Source organism: Canis lupus, chromosome 17 (assembly GCF_048164855.1).
Source record: "Canis lupus baileyi chromosome 17, mCanLup2.hap1, whole genome shotgun sequence".
In the NCBI taxonomy this organism is placed as follows: domain Eukaryota; kingdom Metazoa; phylum Chordata; class Mammalia; order Carnivora; family Canidae; genus Canis; species Canis lupus.
Genome location: NC_132854.1, coordinates 5375589 through 5394640, shown reverse-complemented (window position 1 = coordinate 5394640; position 19052 = coordinate 5375589).

Here is a 19052-nt window from a genome sequence, read left to right as displayed (position 1 = left end):
CAGAGAAAATATAAAGTGGGAATATCTACAAAAGAGAATGCAAGTCAGTGATGTCATAAAGCAAAGCAATATTAGAATTATTGGGGACCCTAAGGGAGAAGAAAAAGAAGGGGGTTCAACAGGGATATTTGAACAAGTCATAGCTGAGAACTTCTCTAATCTGGGGAAGGAAACAGGCATTGAAGTACAAAAGGAAGAGAGGACCTCTCCCCAAATCAATAAAAATAGATCAACACCCCGATATATAATGGTGAATCTTGCAAATTTTAGAGATAAAGAGAAAATCCTGAAAGTAGTTTGAGACAAGAACTCCTTAACCTATAGTGGTAGGAACATTAGACTGGCAGCAGACCTATCCACAGAGACCTGGCAGGCCAGAGAGGACTGGCATGATGTATTCAGGGTACTCAATGAGAAAAACATGCTGCCAGGAATATTTTATCCAGCAAGGCTGTCATTCGGAATGGAAGGAGAGATAAAGAGCTTCCAGGATAGACAGAAACTGAATGAATCTGTGACCAGTAAACCAACCCTGCAAGAAATATTAAGAGGGATCCTGTAAATGAAGAGAGAGAGAGTCCAAAAGTGACATAGACCAGAAAGAAACAGTCATCTACAGAAACAGGGACAATACAATGGCACGAAATGCATATCTTTCATTAGTTACTCTGAATGTAAATGGGCTAACTGCTCCAAGCAAAAGGCACAGGGTGTCAGATTGGATAAAAGAGCAAGATCCATCCATATGCTACAAGAGACTCATTTTAGACCTAAAGACACTTCCAGATTGAAAGTGAGGGAATGGAGAACAATTTATCATGCTAATGCACCTTAAAAGAAAGCTGGGGTAGTAATCCTCATATCAGACAAGTTAGATTTTAAACCAAAGATTGTAGTAAGGGATGAAGAGGGACACTATATCATACTTAAAAGGCCTATCCAACAAGACTTAACAATTATAAATATTTATGCTCCTAAATTGGGAGCAGCCAATTATATTAATCAATTAATAAGCAAATTAAAGAAGTACATTGATAATAATATAATAATAGTAGGGGATGTCAACACCCCACTCACAGCAATGGGCAGATCATCTAAGCAGAAGATCAATAAGGAAACAAGGACTTTGAATAACCTGTGGATCAGATGGACTTCATAGGTATATGCAGAACATTCCACCCTAAAGCAACAGAATACACATTCTTTTTGAATGCACATGGAACATTCTCCAGAATAGATCACATGCTAGGTCACGAATCAGGTCTCAACCAATAACAAATGACTGGGATTATTTCCTGCTTAGTTACAGACCACAATGCTTTGAAACTTGAACTCTATCACAAGAGGAAATTTCTGGGAACTCAAACAGTTGGAGGTTAAAGAGCATCCCATTAAAGATTGAATGGGTCAACCAGGAAATTAAAGAAGAATTTTAAAAATTCATGGAAAAAAATAAAAAATAAAAAATAAAATAAAAAATTCATGGAAACAAATGAAAATGAAAATACAATGTTCAAAACCTTTGGGATACACCAAAGGCAGTCCTAAGAGGGAAGTACATAGCAATATAAGTCTCTCTCAAAAAATTAGAAAACTTTCAAATATGCAAACTAACTTTACACTTAAAGGGGCTGGATAAAGAACAGCAAATAAAACTTAAACCAAGGCCAAGAAGAGAAATAATAAACATTAGAGCAGAGCTCAATGAAATGGAAATCAGGAGAAGAGTAGAAAAGATCAATAAAACTAGGAGCTGGTTCTTTGAAAAAGTTAATAAGATCGATAAACACCTAGCCAGACTTACCAAAAAGAGAAGGAAAGGACCCAAAATAAAAAATCATCAATGACACCAAGAAAATTCAAACAATTTTAAGAATATATTATGAGCAACTGTATGCCAACAAAGTAGACAATCTGGAAGAAATGGATGCATTCCTAGAAATTTATAAACAATCAAAACTGAAACAAGAAAAAATAGAAAACCTGAACAGACCAGTAACCAGCAAGGAAATTGAAGCAGTAATCAAAAACTTTCCAAAAAACAAGAGTCCAGGGCCAGATAGCTTCCCAGGGAAATTCTACCAAACATTTAAAGAAGAAATAATATTTCTTCTACTGAAGCTGTTTCAAAAAATAGAAGTAGAAGGAAAACTTTCAAACTCCTTCTATGAGGCCAGCATTACCTTGATCCCAAAACCAGACAAAGATCCCATCAAAAAGGAGAATTAGAGACTAATATCTCTGATGAACATGGATGTCCAAATACTCACCAAGATACTAGTCAATAGGATCCAAGAGTATGTTAAAAGAATTATTCAGCATGACCAAGTGGGATTTATTCCTGAGAGGCAAGGGTGGTTCAACATTCATAAATCAATCAATGTGATAGATCACATTAATAAAAGAAAAAACAAGAACCATATGATCTTCTTAATTGATGCAGAAAAAGAATTTGACCAAATACAGGATCCTTTCTTGATTAAAATTCTTCAAAGTGTAGGGATAGAGGGATCATACTTCAATATCATAAAAAGCCATCTGTGAAAAGCCCACATAGAATATCATTCTCAATGGGGGGAAAACTGAGGGCTTTTCCCTAAGGTGAGGAACATGACAGGGATACCCACTCTCACCATTTTGTTCAACATAGTACTAGAAGTCCTAGCCTCGGCAAGAGACAACAAAAAGAAATAAAAGGCATTCAAATTGGCAAAGAAGAAGTCAAACTCACTCTTTGCAGATGACATGATACTATATGTGGAAACTCAAAAGACTCCATCTCAAAATTGTTAGAACTCATACAGGAATTCAGCAACATGTCAGGATACAAAATCAATACACAGGAATCAGCTGCATTCCTATACACTAACAATGAAATTGAAGAAAGAGAAATTAAGGGATCAATCCCATTTATAATTGCACCAAAACCCATAACATACTTAGGAATAAACCTAACCAAAGAGGTAAAGGATCTGTACTCTAAAAACTCCAGAACACTTATGAAAGAAATTGAGGAAGACACAAGGGTTAGAAAAACATTCCATGCTCATGAATTAGAAGAATATTGTTAAAATATCTATGATACCCAGAGCAATATACACATTCAATGCAATCCCTACCATTGACATTTTTCACAGAGGTGGAACAAATAATCCTGAAATTTGTATGGAACCAGAAAAGACCCCTAATAGCCAGTGGAATGATGAATAAAAAAAAAACAAAGTTGATGTCATCACAATGCCTGATGCAAGTGATGTTATAGAGGTGTAATCATTACTGGCACAAAAACAGACACATAGACCAATGGAACAGAATAGAGAACCCAGAAATGGACCCTCAACTTTATGGTCAATTAATACTTGACAAAGCAGGAGGAATATGCAATGGGATAAGAACAGTCTCTTCAATAAATGGTTCTGGGGAAATTGGACAGCCACATGCAGAAAAATGAAACTGGAACATTCTCTTACACCAGACACAAAGATAAATTCAAAATGGATGAAAGACCTCAATGTGAGATAGGAATCCATCAAAAATACAGGTGAGAACACAGGCAGCAACCTCTTTGACCTAGCTGCAGCAACTTCTTGCAAGACATGTCTCTAAAGGCAAGGGAAACAAAAGCAAAAATGAACTATTGGGACTTCATTAAGATAAAAACTTCTGCAAAACAAAGGAACCAGTCAACAGAACTAAAAGACAACCTACAGAATGGGAGAACATATTTGCAAATGACATATCAGAGAAAGGGCTAGTATCCAAGATCTATAAAGAACATATCAAACTCAACACCCAAAAAACAAATAATCCAGAATACATGAACAGACATTTCTCCAAAGAAGACATGCAAATGGCCAACAGACACATGAAAAAATGCTCCAAATCATTTGTCATCAGGGAAATACAAATCAAAACTGCAATGAGATACCACCTCACACCTGTCAGAAAGGCTAAAATTAACAAGACAGGAAACAACAAATGTTGGAGAGGATGTGGAGAAAGGGGAATCCTCTTGCACTGTTAGTGGGAATGCAAGCTGGTGTAGCCACTCTGGAAAAAAGTATGGAAGTTCCTCAAGAAGTTAAGAATAGAGCTACCCTCTGACCCAGCAATTTTACTACTGGGTCTTTACCCCAAAAATACAAATGTAGTGATCCAAAGGGCACCTGAACCCCACTGTTTATAGCAGCAATGTCCACAATGGCCAAACTGTGGAAAGAGCCAATATGACCATCAACAGATGAATGGATAAAGAAGATGTGGTCTATATACACAGTGGAATATTAGCCATCAGAAAGGATGAATAACTACCATTTATATCAATGTGGATGGAACTGGAGGGTATTTTTTTTTTTTGAACTGGAGGGTATTATGCTGAGTGAAATAAGTCAATCAGAGAAAGACAATTATCATATCATCTCACTTATATGTGAAATATAAGAAATAGTGAAAGGGACCATAAGGGAAGGTGGGGAAACTGAGAGGGGGAAAAATTAAAGAGGAAAACAAACCTTGAGAGACTCCTAACTCTGGAAAACAAACTGAGGGTTGAGAAGGGGAAGTGTTGGGGGGATAGGACAACTGGGTGATGGGCATGAGGTAGGGCACGTGATGTGATGAGCACTGGGTGTTATACACTACTGATGAATTATTGAACACTATATCTGAAACTAATGATGATCTGTATGTTGGCTAATTGAATTTAAATAAAAAAAGAAAGAAGATTTTAGTTAAAAAAAAAGAGAATGCAGAAAATAACAAGATCATAGTCATGGCGGAGATGTATAATGAAAATACAGAAGCATGTAAAAACTTGTGATTTCAATTTTTAAGGTCATTGAGAATGTTTTTTTTCCTGGTCCTGGTCCTTTTTGTTCTCTGATAATTTGGCTTTCTCCAGACTCCCTTTCCTGTGCGTCTTCATATTACTCCCACCCCCTTGATAGTACTTAAGAAATATGAATGAGTCATTGTTCCTTTCAATTAAAAAAGAGGCTAGCCTTTAAACTGCATCTGGGAGAGTAAATTGGTAAAAATAATCTTTGCATGACTATTTAGCTATATATGTTATTATAACAGTATATACATATGGATTCAGGAATTCCAAAGGAAACTATCAGAGATGTGCGAAAGATTTGCATATTAGTATAGATATTCACAAGAGGATTGTTTCCATTAACACAAGTCTGGGAAATATCTAACTATAGGCAATAAGGCTAAAAAATTTAAAATGCATGTGCCATGTATGAAGGAAGATTGAATTATGACATAATATGGTAATAGGCAAAATTAAAAAGATCTCAAAACTGTGTGTGTTGTATGATTCAATTAAAAATACTGACCTAGGGCACCTGGGCGGCTCACTCAGTTAGGCATCTACCTTCTACTCAGGTGGTGATACCAGGGTCCTGGGATTGAGTCCCACATGGGACTCTTTGCTTAGCGACAGCCTGCTTCTCCCACTCCCTCTGCCTGCCACTCCCTTGCTTGTGTTCTCTCTCTCTCTCTCTCTCACTCTGTCAAATAAATAAATAAATAAATAAATAAATAAATAAATAAATAAATAAAATCTTTTTTAAAAAAGTGATCTATTCCTAGAATCATGGTGACACACCACATGTAAAAAACACATAAGTTGTCCTATGAGGTTGGGACCTTTCCTTACCTAAAATAATGATTATGAAAAAATAAATAAATAAAATAAAATAATGATTATGCATCAAGGTTTTAGTGAGAGAATCATGAAGCAAAATCACAGGATGAAATGCAGAAAGGTGAAGGTAGAGAGAATGAATGCCATGGCTGAGAGGGCACAGAAGGGGAGGGGATCTCGCTGTCTGATTAAAAATTGTAGCTTAGCTGTAGGGCTGGATTGGTATCATTGTATCCTGCCTTTAAGCCCATCACTCTGCACTGTAGCTTTCTTTCCCTAAGCCTGTCTTTTACAAGCAGCTGTAAGGTCCCTGGGTGCAGAAGTATTTTGTATGGAGAGTTCCTGGGACAGTGTATAGCATAAACCAGAAAATCACCAGATACTCTATGGAAAGATGAATGAAGAGAGGTTAATCTAGGAAAGGAGCAGTGGTACTTCTTCCTGGCAAGAGGGAAAGAGAGAGGAGTCATACTGAAATCAACTTATTCAAGCAGAAAGAGTGGCAACTGAGGGCATTTCTCCAGGGAGGACTCTACTTTCCTGTAGGTGGGCAGAAAGGTCATGTATGGGGATCAGGGCACTGGGGGATAGAGACAGAAATGAAAGATGATCAGCGTGTGTTGGGCTCCAGGATGCTAGTGACTTTAAGGGACAGGAAGATGTCCTCCTGACCTACGTGACTGCTTGGGAAGATAGGTCTGTGAAACAGCAGGGGGTTGATTTTGGCTTTGCTCTGATGAGAATACATCTGCAAAGCTAATGTATTCTAGGGGAGTCTGTGCTGACCACCCCATGTGCCCTGAGATGGAAAAATCCTTGAGCAAAGCATGTTTCCAGGGAAGTGTCTAAGAGGGATATAGTTTTGTGGAATAGTTGTCTCCTACCACTCATATTCACTCACATCTTTTGCATGGCTACAGTCTTCTCCTGACATTGACATTCACCTTTATGTGTGTGCTCAGTTACTCGGAATATGGAGTCCCTAGGTGTGTACATCTTCCCTTTTCAAAACAGGATCATGTTAATTGTGACAGCTGATTTGTTTATGAATGTGGCTGTATTCATTTTTCTGGGGCTGCTATAATAAAATGCCACAAACTGAGTGGCTTCAAGCAACAGAAATTTATTGCCTCACAGTTCTGGAGGTTAAAAGTGTGAAATGGAGGTGCCAGCAGGGTCATGATCCCATAAGACTCTGGACAGAATTCTTCCTGCCTCTTCCTAGCTTCTGGGGGGTTTGCTCACAATCTTTGGCGTTTCTTAGCTTATAGAAGCCTCACCACCACCCCTGTCTTCACCTTCACACGGCATTCTCCTTGTGTGCTTATCAGCCTCTGTTTCTAAACTCCCCTTGGCCTACCGTAACAAACTCATTTTAACAGGATCACTTCCATGAAAACCTTATCTCCAAATAAAATTATAATGTGAGGTTCTGGGACATTATAACATTATAACATAACTTTTCTGGGGTACACATTTCAAGCCATAGCACTGTTATTCAGGACTCATGGGTTGGCTCAGATATTTTTGAGTTACTCCCAGTCTTGCATGAGAGGCTCTATGAATCTAGCAGAACCTTCACCTTCTAACCTTGGGAGTGACATCTCAGGCAGTAAGCCCTGCATGGTGCTCTGTGCTGTCACTGGTCAGAAGGTTTGTGATCACCTGACACTAGGTGATCGTGTGACGCTTACTCCAACCTGATTCTGGTTGGTCACGGTGAACCCTGCCACTGTAACAATGCTCTGCTTGTCCAAGAAGAAACTTCAATGGAACATTTCTCAGATTACCAAAAGTAAAGAGCTGGAATCTCACTGCTCATGTAACAGGTTGCTGACCATTTTGTTTGCCATCAAATGTCTGCAAGTGTGGCTGAATTTAGCTGAGATCAATGACCCTCAGAACAAAGGTGACCATAAGACCTGATTTGCCTGCAGTGCCCTGGTTTATACCTGTTCTCCAGGTATAATTACAAATAGCCCTCCACTTCCAATCCCTAAGGGAGCCTGATTTGGTAGCAAGGCTGGGGAAACATCTCTAATCCCAATCTACGTCTACAGCATTGGCCGAACATGATGCTGGTGCATTATCCAGTTGTCTTAAATGAAGGCATAACAGGATATCACAAGGATTCTAGTAGATAGAACCCTAAACAGGTATACTGGAGCCATAGCAGAACAATCCTGCATCCTCGTTAGCTATGGACATAGAGGTGTTGCCAGCCTTGAAGGGAAACTGGTGTTTGGAGGTATAGCTGGATGATCTTGGATGCCTTGAAGCCTAGAGGACCCTTCTCTAAGGTAACAGAACTTAACAGCTGCTCTTTTCTCTACCCACGGGCTCGTTGTAATGACAGTTTTCTGACAGCATGGCAAGGCTTCAAGCCCAATTCAATGTAGCACAGTAAATTTTCGATTTACAAATATGATTCCCATATTTGTCAGTGTCATTTATGTTCATTATAGTGGTTTTAAGAGAAAGTCATTCGAATTATCCTAAGTAGATGATGTACAATGATGCTCAATCAAAATGGAAAGACTGCTATCTTTGGCCTACTTTCAGGTTAACCGACACAGCTATCAGTTTAAGCCAATGCAGGTTCCCCAACTGATGAGATGCCCCCCCACTCGCCCTACCTCTCATGGTATATTTTAACCACATCTGTACTAACTTAGTTCTAATTAATAGTTACGTGGTCTCTGATACTTCATAGGGTAAACAACTACCCTGTTTCTTTTTTTGGTACTGAAGCTTCAACATCATTTGGTTTATTGACTGACATGTAATCGACATCAAATATTTTCCAGGATGAATGTAGGCCTGAGCTTCTGCTCATTCACCTTGAAGTTAAATGCTGGTACCCATTAGCAACCAATACTTGGCATGAATTGAACATCGGGCTACTATAGGTTATCCCCCTTGTAGGCAGGCAATAGATGACTTCATGTGTTTTCTTGTGGATGGTCTGTTGTGTGTGACCTTCATGTGCATAACCTCTGAGCTGGCCAGAGGCCTAACATAATAGCTCCCACAGACTCCACACTTAAAATATGTCTGTCTTCTTCTAGTTTTCATGGGTCTAATGTACAAACTTGGTAACTTAGGTTCTCATTCCCTGGTTCTCATCAAAGTGTGAATCTGGGTCCAGCTGAGCCTGTGGTCCCATCCAATGCTTGTTTCCTTGCCTCAGTTCACTGGCTGTCAGCAGAATGCTGCTCTCCATGGTTGTGGGTCTACAATCTCAGCTCCCAGAGGCTCCCTGTCTCTCTCTGCTGCGTGGTCCTCTCCATACCATTGCAATTTCCTTCTTCACATAGGACATTTGCTGCTGTTCAGACGTTCTCTGGCCTCTGGGTCTCTTTTCAAGTGCTTATCTGATTGGCCAGACACATTCAGATTACTCCATCCTTTGATTAAGTTCAAGTTAACTGATTAGAGACCTTAATGACATCTGCAAATCTCTTTCCCTTTGCCATGTATTCCAAGGTCTTACCCACGGACAAAGAGTTCAGTAATAGACACTGTGTATGTAGATGAGGGGGCAGGAATCTCAGAGGTCATCCTGAGTAAGGGTGACACCACATGTTCCACTGAAAAGAGTCAAAACTCTTGTACTCAGCCATAAAATGTGCACTGTAATACCTCCACCCATGCACATATCATGAAGATTAAGTGACATAAAACATGCATCAAAGCACCTAGCGGGATCCCTGGGTGGCGCAGCGGTTTAGCGCCTGCCTTTGGCCCAGGGCATGATCCTGGAGACCCAGGATCAAATCCCACGTCAGGCTCCCGGTGCATGGAGCCTGCTTCTCCCTCTGCCTCTGTCTCTGCCTCTCTCTCTCTCTCACTGTGTGCCTATCATAAATAAATAAAAAAAATTTAAAAAAAAAGATTTAAAAAAAAAAAAAAAAAAAAAAAAAAAGCACCTAGCAACATAGTCAGCCTTAGAGCAGCACAGAACCTACCAGGGACTTAGTATTGCTTCATATTCTTGCTACACCAGAATGTAATATATTTTAAGGCCACGACAGTGCCCTGCCTTCTATTCTTCCTCCCAAGGCTATCCAGGTAGATGGATGCCTACATGGAAGATGAAAAGGTACTAGTCATTGCTGTAGACTCAAATAGCATTCCACTCTGTATTGTTGTGCAAAATTTAAGAATGTAAGATTTGGTGGAGCCCTGAGTGCTTCAGGTGGTTAAGCGCCTGCCTTTGGCTCAGGTCATGATCCCGGGGTCCTAGGATTGTGCCCTTCGTTGGGCCCCCTGCTCAGTGGGGAATCTGCTTCTCTCCCTCCCTCTACCCCTCCCCCTAGCTCATGCTTTCCCTCTCTCTCAAATAAATAAATAAAATCTTTGAAAAATAAAAGAATGTAAGATTTGGGGGTTTAGAAGGCCGCCCAGACATCAAACTCCAAATATATCACAACCAGTAAGGCAGAAGAAATTTCCAATAAGGACAGACCAGACTGATATCGGGAGCTGGACCTAAAGACTTCTTGTGGGGCCAGACTTTAACTCTACTGTTACCGGTTAATGATGAGGTTCTGCAATCTAAGGTGGGGCCTAAAGCTTATGAGCAGTTTATTTAGCAAAAGGTATAGAGATGTTTGGCTATTTTATCAGTTGGTATGCAGCATGTGCACACTAGCTATAGATTGGCTTTGTTTGTAGTTTACGAATATTTACTTCCCCAGAGAATTCCCAGGAGAGGTCCTGTCAAACATCATCAGGGCTAGTGATGAAACTATCCAAGTGTCTTATGCAAATGCCTTGATATGGTCCAGGTCCTTGTGGTAAGGAAGGGAGAAAAGATATTCAGAGAATAAAAGAGCATTGTCTCAGAGTCCAGCCAGCTTGCCTCCCCTGGGCCTTGTTCTGTCTCCAGGAATACCTCTAACATCTGTTACACACATCGGCTACATTGCCACAGAGCCCTGGTACCGCTCTTGCATACGTGAGACCACAGGAAACTAGCTTTATTAATTAGGGTGCTTGCCCAATGGAACTATTTGCTTCCATTCATAATTCATTGACATCCTTGCTAAACAAATACTGGGGTATTCACTCATCCCAACCAATTATCTAAAAGAAGCTTCATCTATCAGAAAGGTTTATAAACTGAGAGACTAGAGTATAAAAAATTCTAATTAAAGGAAACCTACTTTTAATGGCAAATGTGCCCATTCTCATGCATATGCATTTAGTACTTACCAGTATTAGAAATGAGGTGCCAGCCGGGATGACACATTAGAACCCAGCAGCGGGCCCTGCCTGGTGGGGCGTGGCTGTTAGGGTGGCACATTCAAAGGCTCGTGTCACCTGTGGACAGGGAACGGCAAAGGTTCTGGGTGTCCACCTGGAGGCGTCTTCATTCCTCCTTCTGCACTGGGATTGGGGCAGAACCAGCCCGGGGCCCCAGCAGTGTGCCTGCAGGGACTCAACCCCCTGGTCAGTGTCACAGATGGATACAAGGGTTCCGTGATCTACTCCCACACCTTGGACACCAAAGCGGCCACGCTGGGTGGCTTTCAACCTTCAGTGACAGTCAGGCAAGGTTGAAAATGACCCAACACACATCCCGGGGCATCAGAGACTAGAGGGTCTCTGCAGATTTCTGCCTTCTCCAGCTCTGAAGGTCTTGAGGGATATCTTTGCAACAGCAAGCCCCTTTTCCTTCTTGCTGCTTTGAATGGCAAATCAGTCGGGCTTCCTCTAGGGCTTGAGTCACCCCCAAGTTACACAAATGATGTATGGAAACAGGCAGTTTCTTGCTCCACTTTCCTTCTCACAGGGTTACGGCAGCCCTCCCACCTGAGGTTGGTGCCTTTGTGGGAATGGAAACAAGATCGTCCTGTTGACCCGATGTTGAGTCTTGGGCAGCCTTCCAAACAGGTTTTCTTTGCCCCATCTCTTTCCTGCTTTTATCCCTACAAAAACACCCTCTTTATCATTATCCTCAAAAATATTATTGAGTCTGGTATAGGGGCATGCACAAATACCTATGCCACAGCTGGAAAATGTTTTTAAAAACTTAATTTCCCACCTCACCAAGGCCACCTCTGGCTCCATTGTTTCTTCCTCGGTTGATAAAACATAGCGGTGAAGTCCTGAGCAACTAGAGGGTATGTTGTTCCTCCCCACTGCCTTATATTTTACCAAACCCGGATGGTGATGGGGAGGATGACGAAATTAAACATCCCATTTTCTAAAAAATGGAATAAAATATCAATGCACGAGTTTGTTTGTTTGTTTGTTTGTTTGTTTTAACATTTCACAGGATCCAATAAAACTAACAGCAAGTTACCTTCCGTTTCCTGTTTTGAACAAAGTGTTTTTGAGGCTCTGCAGCCAAATTTTGGGAGGCGGGGGACGATTGCAGCTTTAGAAGTCTGTGAAAATAAATATTGATAGCAATGATTTGAAAAGGCAGCACCATTTTAATGAACTTGTGCGGAGGGTTTTCAGAATAGAGGCTGAAATGCAAGCACCAGGTGATTGCCATGATTAGTCTCTTAACTGCTCCATATTGGAAGGTCCTTTTGTTTTTTGCTTCCCATCTCGAACAGTGAAATATGGTCTGCCTGCCACCCGCTTGTAACGATGAATGGAAGAGCATTTGTTTGGCCCTTGGAAATTTTCTGTAAGATTCATTCTGAATATTGAGTGGTTTTATGTATTTTATTTGTTTAAAAGAATGTAGAATTGAAACCTCACTTTGGGAATTCTTTTCAAGAGTCATACACTGCTGTCCATTGCCAGTCACAATTAACATTAGTGAAGGGATGATTATTGAATCTTTTCTGATGCTCTGTGCTGCTTGGCACAGCAACATTGCACGTCTAAATGACAGAACAGCAGTTCCCTGTTGTAAACTCAAGTGTGCACTGTTACTCTTCATTCTGAGAGCAGCTCTCACATCCTCAGGAGGCTTTTCCTACAGAAAATAACAAATCAAGCCTGTGTGAAGTTGTCAGTCTTCAGAATTTCAAACAGCATCTTCCAAAGAAAGAAATACAACATTCATATTAAGAAGAGGGATTTTTTTTTGAGAAATGTATGTTTTTGAGAAAATGTCTCTTTCAGATTTAAAAAAGAGATGGTTTACTGCCTCATGATGAGTCATTGCGAGGTGTCCATTGCCTACATAGCATGATTCAAAGTAATGTCGGCAAAATAAAATTATTATAATGATAACATCTTTAACTCATACAGCATTCATTCTGAAGAATATAGAGAGTCACATAATCACATTTATTAGTAAAGCGTCTGAAAGTTAGTGGTATGGTATATTCTAAAAGACAGTAATTATAAGAAATGCTATGCAGTGATAAGCTGGCAATAAGCTGAAGGTATATTCATACTTCTTAACTCCTACAAAATGATTTTTCATCAATAATTTATAAGATTTTGGTTTGGAAAGAAGTGATTAGTTTTTCTCTTGTTGTGTCCTCTTCTTTCTTTCCTTCATTCTTTCTTTCTCTCCTTCCATGAACATTCACTGCGGTTATTTATTCATTCAACAAGCATTTATGGAGCACCACATTTATGCATGTTTCACATTGTACTAGGTCCTGGGATGTAGCAGTCAAAGAGGAAAAATTATTCTTTTTCTTCTAGCCAGGAACCCTGAGAGCCACTGGCTTTGATGCAGACACAGTCAAGTCCAAGAACCACACCACTCACAACTAGTTATGAAAATAGTACAGAAATGGCATCAAGAAGCCTCCATCACAAAGGAAGTTTGGAACCAAGTTCTTGAGGAACAGTGCTTTGCCAAGAAACACAAGAAGATCCTAAAGGAGATGCAAGCCAACACTGCCAAGGCCATGATACATGTGCCAAGGCCATCAGGGCCCTCATCAAGTTCAATGAGGTCAACCCAAGGTCCCAAAGGGTAGCAGCTGCAAGCTCAATTGACTTGCCTATGTCATTCACCCCAAGCTCTGGAAACATGCTCATGCCCATCTTGCCAAGGATCTCAGGCTCTACAGGCCAAAAGCCAAGGCCAGGTTTCAAACTAAGGCCCTGGCTGTAGCTTCAAGACCAGCTCAGTCTCCTGAAGATGTCCAGGGCCCCACAAAGGTTTCTGTGTAGGGGCCTCTGTCAGCCAATGTGAGGATGGAAAGACTGGTACAACCCCTGAGCTTCTGTCTGCACGGGGCTGGTGTCCTTCTGTGCTATTTGCACAAATAAACCTGAGACCTTAGCATCTGTTAAAAAAAGGCAAAACTCATATTTCTCTGAGCTGGTATTAGAGTTTATATATATATATATATATATATATATATATATATATATAGAGAGAGAGAGAGAGAGAGAGAGAGAGAGAGAGAGAAGGAGTATTAGATGTTAACAATTGCCCTTGAAGAAAAAATAAGCAGGAAAAGGGGTAAGGAGGGCCAATATGGGAATAATTAACAATGTTATAACTTTAAAATAGAGTGTTCGTAGAGGAAGCCCCTCAGACCATGGAGCCAGGTGCTGGGATAGACACAGGGATGAAGATGGAATGTTAGGCAGGTCTTGGCTGTGGAGAGGCATAGTGGCAAGTGGGAGAGGTGTGACAGAGAATGACTGGCACACTAACAGATGCACATGGCAGATACCATGGGTTTGCTCTCTGAAAGCCATTACAACCCCTCTCCCTCCACCTTCAGCTTCCCCCGATAGCTGGGAAGGTAAAAATCCTTACCATCCCAGCCTTCTTGCAACTGGTATAGTCGCACGACCCAGTTCTGGCCAGCAAGGGACAAGCAGAAGCCCCTGAAGAAGGCTTCCCTTTACAAAGAAGAAGACAATCTGCTAGGAGAACATCCATCTCCTTTCCCCTCCTGCCCCCAGGAATGCTGATGTGGTGCCTAGAAGCTCCACAAGGAACCTGCGATACTGAAAATAAGAAATGGAGGCCTTGGGAGAATGAAAAGGCAAGATACTGTGTCCCCGTAACATCCTATGCAGTGACTCACTCTGAACCACAGAGTCCATACTTCTTTTCTGGAAGGAAAAACAACTCATTACTAGCATAATAATAATAATAATAATAATAATAATAATAATAATAATGGTGTTAATTTCAAGGCCTCTCATTAACAATGGCCTAAACAAACGGGAGTCTGTTCTATTGCAGTGAAGCCTTAACAAGGATCTGAGCAAGAAGAAATCAGGAGAAGCTCCTCTTCAGAGAGGACGGCCTGAGGGCTGGGTCCTGGAAATAGCAAAGACTCTGGTAGGTGCAGAACCAGGGAGCACAGCAGGTCATGTCTCCATCCTGTGACCGACACCATCAATGTACTGCTTTGACAGGGGAGCACTTACTTCTCAGGGGAAGGTGAAATTTATTAGGGATGCCAAGAACTTCTGTTTGTGTGAGTTATAACTATGGACACTTGTGATATAAAGGCTGTACAATTTTAATGTATTTATTTATTAATTATTCTTTAAAAAGCAATAATAAAACCATCCTATGTTAAGATAAACAACACCTCTGTATGAAAATAACCATGTTTTCCAATGTGTAAAAAAGTGAGAAGCCTGACGTCGTTTTGCATTTTGCAAATCTATTAATGTCTGACTTAACAGAAGACAGCTGTGCTCTCAGATGTGCTTTTGCGTTCAATCTGCTGTAAGCCATTGTTTTGGCTTAGGTATAGGAGAAAAAAATCTAGCCTCACACAAATATGAAATGTAAGAAGAAAGGAGTACTCTGGCGCCCTTTCAGGTAATTCTGGGTGTTCTTTGATACTTCAGCAAAACTCAACAAGTACTTGTTTTGGAAAGTCAGGTGAAACATGGAACCCAAAATTCTACCATTGAACTTCCCATGTGTTCTTACTTTAGAAACCTTTGTTCTGGCTTGCACTTTGGGTGGCTATTCTACTGTACACAATTTGATAAATTATGCAGCTAACATATTCATATGTGTTATTTTAAAAATCACATTTTAATTATCCTAACTGATTTCATTAGAGAGTTTGTAAAGCGCAGGAAAACCATTAAGCCTACAGTGACAAACACCAGGTGTCCAAAATATTAATTTTTTTCTAAACTCAACATTTGGCAACAAATCCTGTCAATTGTTTTTCCTTGTGATGATGAATTCACTTTATGCATTTTGGAGAAAATGTCTGCCAGATACTCACATCTGAATAACCAGTCTGTCAGTTTTCTATCAAGTAAAAATATTGTTCCACGAATAAAGGCTGCTAATTCAGCTTGCAACTCAAGTGATATCATTACTTTTCCTTCAGACAACCATCCCTCTTTGGTTTACACCTAGTACTTAATGCATTCTTCCTACTTCATCACATGGAATAGTAAAAAGTAGGCACCCAAGGGTCAAGTTCTAATAGAAGTAATTTTTTTTTTTACTGTGTAATAAAGAATGTATTTGGGACCCCTGGATGGCTCAGTAGTTGAGCATCTGCCTTTGGCTCAGGTCGTGATCCTGGGTCCTGGGATCAAGCCCCTTATCAGGATTCTGGCGGCGAGCTTGCTTCTCCCTCTGCCTATGTCTCTGCCTCTCTCTTTGTGTGTCTCTTATAAATAAATAAAATCTTTTTTAAAATAAATAATGTATTTAAGTGAAATTAGCATTTCTTTGTAAAACTGTATGCTTGTGCTGGTAAAAAAAAATATGTATCTATTAATATAGTTTGGTGCCACTGCCTTGTTTGGTGTTAAGGAATCAGCAGGGTCATTCATCCTTGCTTTTATAGCAGAAGGGCAAAAGCTAACACAGTATAAAAGGCAAATAGAATCTTAGTATTATTATAAAAAGTAGTTTTCCTTGCAGCTCAAAAGGTCTTGGGGATCCGCCAAAGCATACAGCATGCTTTGAGAACCACTGCTACAAAACTGTGGCTCTCAGATCAGTGTGCATCAGATTCTTTTTGTTAAAATGCTTGTTAAAATGCAGACTTCTGGGCCCCACCACAAGAGATCCTGACTCAGTAGGTCTGGATGAGCTCAAGAATCTTCATTTCTCTTTTTTTTTCTTCTTCTTCTTTTAAATTTAAATTCAATTAATTAACGTATAATGTATTATTGGTTTCAGAGGTAGAGACCAGTGATTCATTAGTCTCATATGATATCCACGGCTCATTACATCATGTACCTTCCTTAATGTCCATCACCCAGTTACCCCAGAATCTTGATTTCTAACAATTTCTCAGGTGGTGCTGCTGATCTGGAGACCACAACTTAAGAACCAGTTCTGCAGAAGGGAAATCCAGTCCTTTAACACATAATTCCTAAATATACATCTCTTACTTGAATGCTAAGATCCATATCTGTGCAGGTATAAACATGTCCTATATCCATGTATCATCTGGAATTGCATTTTATACAAAATTAACATTAAGTTCATAATTTGGGTTATATTAACATTAAGTTCATAAAAAAGCACCTGGGTTGTATTATTGCTATCAAAATGTCTCTTCAGACTGGCAACTTGGAAGAAGGTAGGATATTATAAATGTACCATGGACATGTTATCAGGGTACCTGATGCACCACTTCTAAAATCAAGAAACTATAATAATCTAAGATCATGTTCAAGAACAACATAGCTTCCCCCCCCCCCCATTGTTTGCTGCAATGTTTCTTGAACCAGAAAGAGGTGACTGCTTGGTTGTGTCTATGTGATCCATAAAAGCATTGTCTTTGAGGAGAGGCTCGTTCAGTGCGACGCTTGGATTTTGATTCTGGCCTCAGTTGCCAGTGAAAATGAAGGAACCCTTGATCTTATTGTCCCTGTCAAAGAAATCTTACTAAAATAAAGAAGGGCTTCTTATCAAAGTTTAAGAACTGGTCTTCAAGGTTATTGTGTCTAAATAACTTTAAGGTCACTTGAAGCTAAAAAAAAAAAAAAAAAAAAGGTTGATGGATGAGGAGCAGTAAGGTAGACAAGTTCTCATTTCAAATATCAAAATAACTCAAAACATCCACACTTTAATTACTTTTGTCCAACCACATATTTTAGATTCATTGAGTTCAGGAAAGGATGGTTAAACGTCATGAAAAATTGAAAATGTATTTTTATTTCTGCAATGATGAAGTGACATTGCATTTCTCAGTACTCTGCTGTTAGCTGGTTTTTCAAAATTTATTGGCATGATATTCCAGTCAGCCCCAATGTCAATCAAACTTATTAAATATTTGTTTTCTGCTAAGGAAAAACAACACGAATGTGAGACATACGAATAATCAAAGTGCGCGAATGAATATTGAAAGAAGCAATTTTTAAGTGGTATCAAGAGTGTCACTTCTCATTTCACTTATAAACAATATTCCTTGATCTTTAACACATTTTCTTTTCTCATAGAAGCAATTTTATATTAGAATAATACAAATGCATTTTTATGTATTGTGGGTAGGCTTTAAGACAGTCATTACACATTTCTGAATTACAGAAAAATTTAAGTATAAAAGTTAATAGTATGCCGTCAAAGAAGGAGGATGAATGCTGGGAAGAGAAGATGTTAAATCACACATTTTGGCTGTAATGGGTGAATAATTCTCAGGAAAGAATAATGTCCAAGTTCTTAGGACCAATGAAGGTTTTATTTATCTAAAATTATCACCACCAACATTGACTTTCAGAAAGTCACGGAACTGGAATAGGTCATTCTGGGTACTCTTGCCTTTTGTCAAAGCAAAGGACTAATGTACTTCACTTAATCATGACCTGTTACACCACCACACTGGATGTGAAGCTCACTAGGTGGCTAACACCATTCACCCTCAATAGATGTTGGTGTGTAATGCTTTTCATGTGAAATTTTGTGCTAACCCATATATGCTCCCTTATTTTTCCTCTGGAGCATACAGAATTCTGGTTTTCCCTGAAACGGGGCTTTTATATGGAGAAGCAATCAGAAGGTGTCAGACCCCTTGGTACCATTTTGATGCAGCATCGCCATGTAGACTTAGCCGATGCCCACAAAGTCTCTGTTCATCGGAAAGGCAGACACGTGGGAGACTTCTAATGAAGTGAAAAAACATATTGAAATATCCCCAAATAACTGCTTGATGGCAGCACCATGAAACAGAATGAATGGACCTAGTTTGCCCCGTTGTCAGTCTCCCACTTCTCTACCTGCTGCTGTTCCTTCTGAGGCTTGAGGGCTTTTGGCAGGAGGCAGCATGCAGAGGACACGGGATAACTGCTTGGTGGTAATGGTTTCTCTGGATTAGCTCTGTACTTAACTATCTTTGGAGGATTGCTTTAAAAGCATATGGCTGTGGAGAGGAAAACAAAACAAAACAAAGAATGTCTTCAGGAGGAAAATGTTTGAGAACCGTTGGGTGCAAAGAGTGTTGTGTGAAGAGAAGCTCCAGGACTGTACGTGGCTGATCCCCAGCTTCCCAGAAGTTTACACTCCACGTTTATCGCA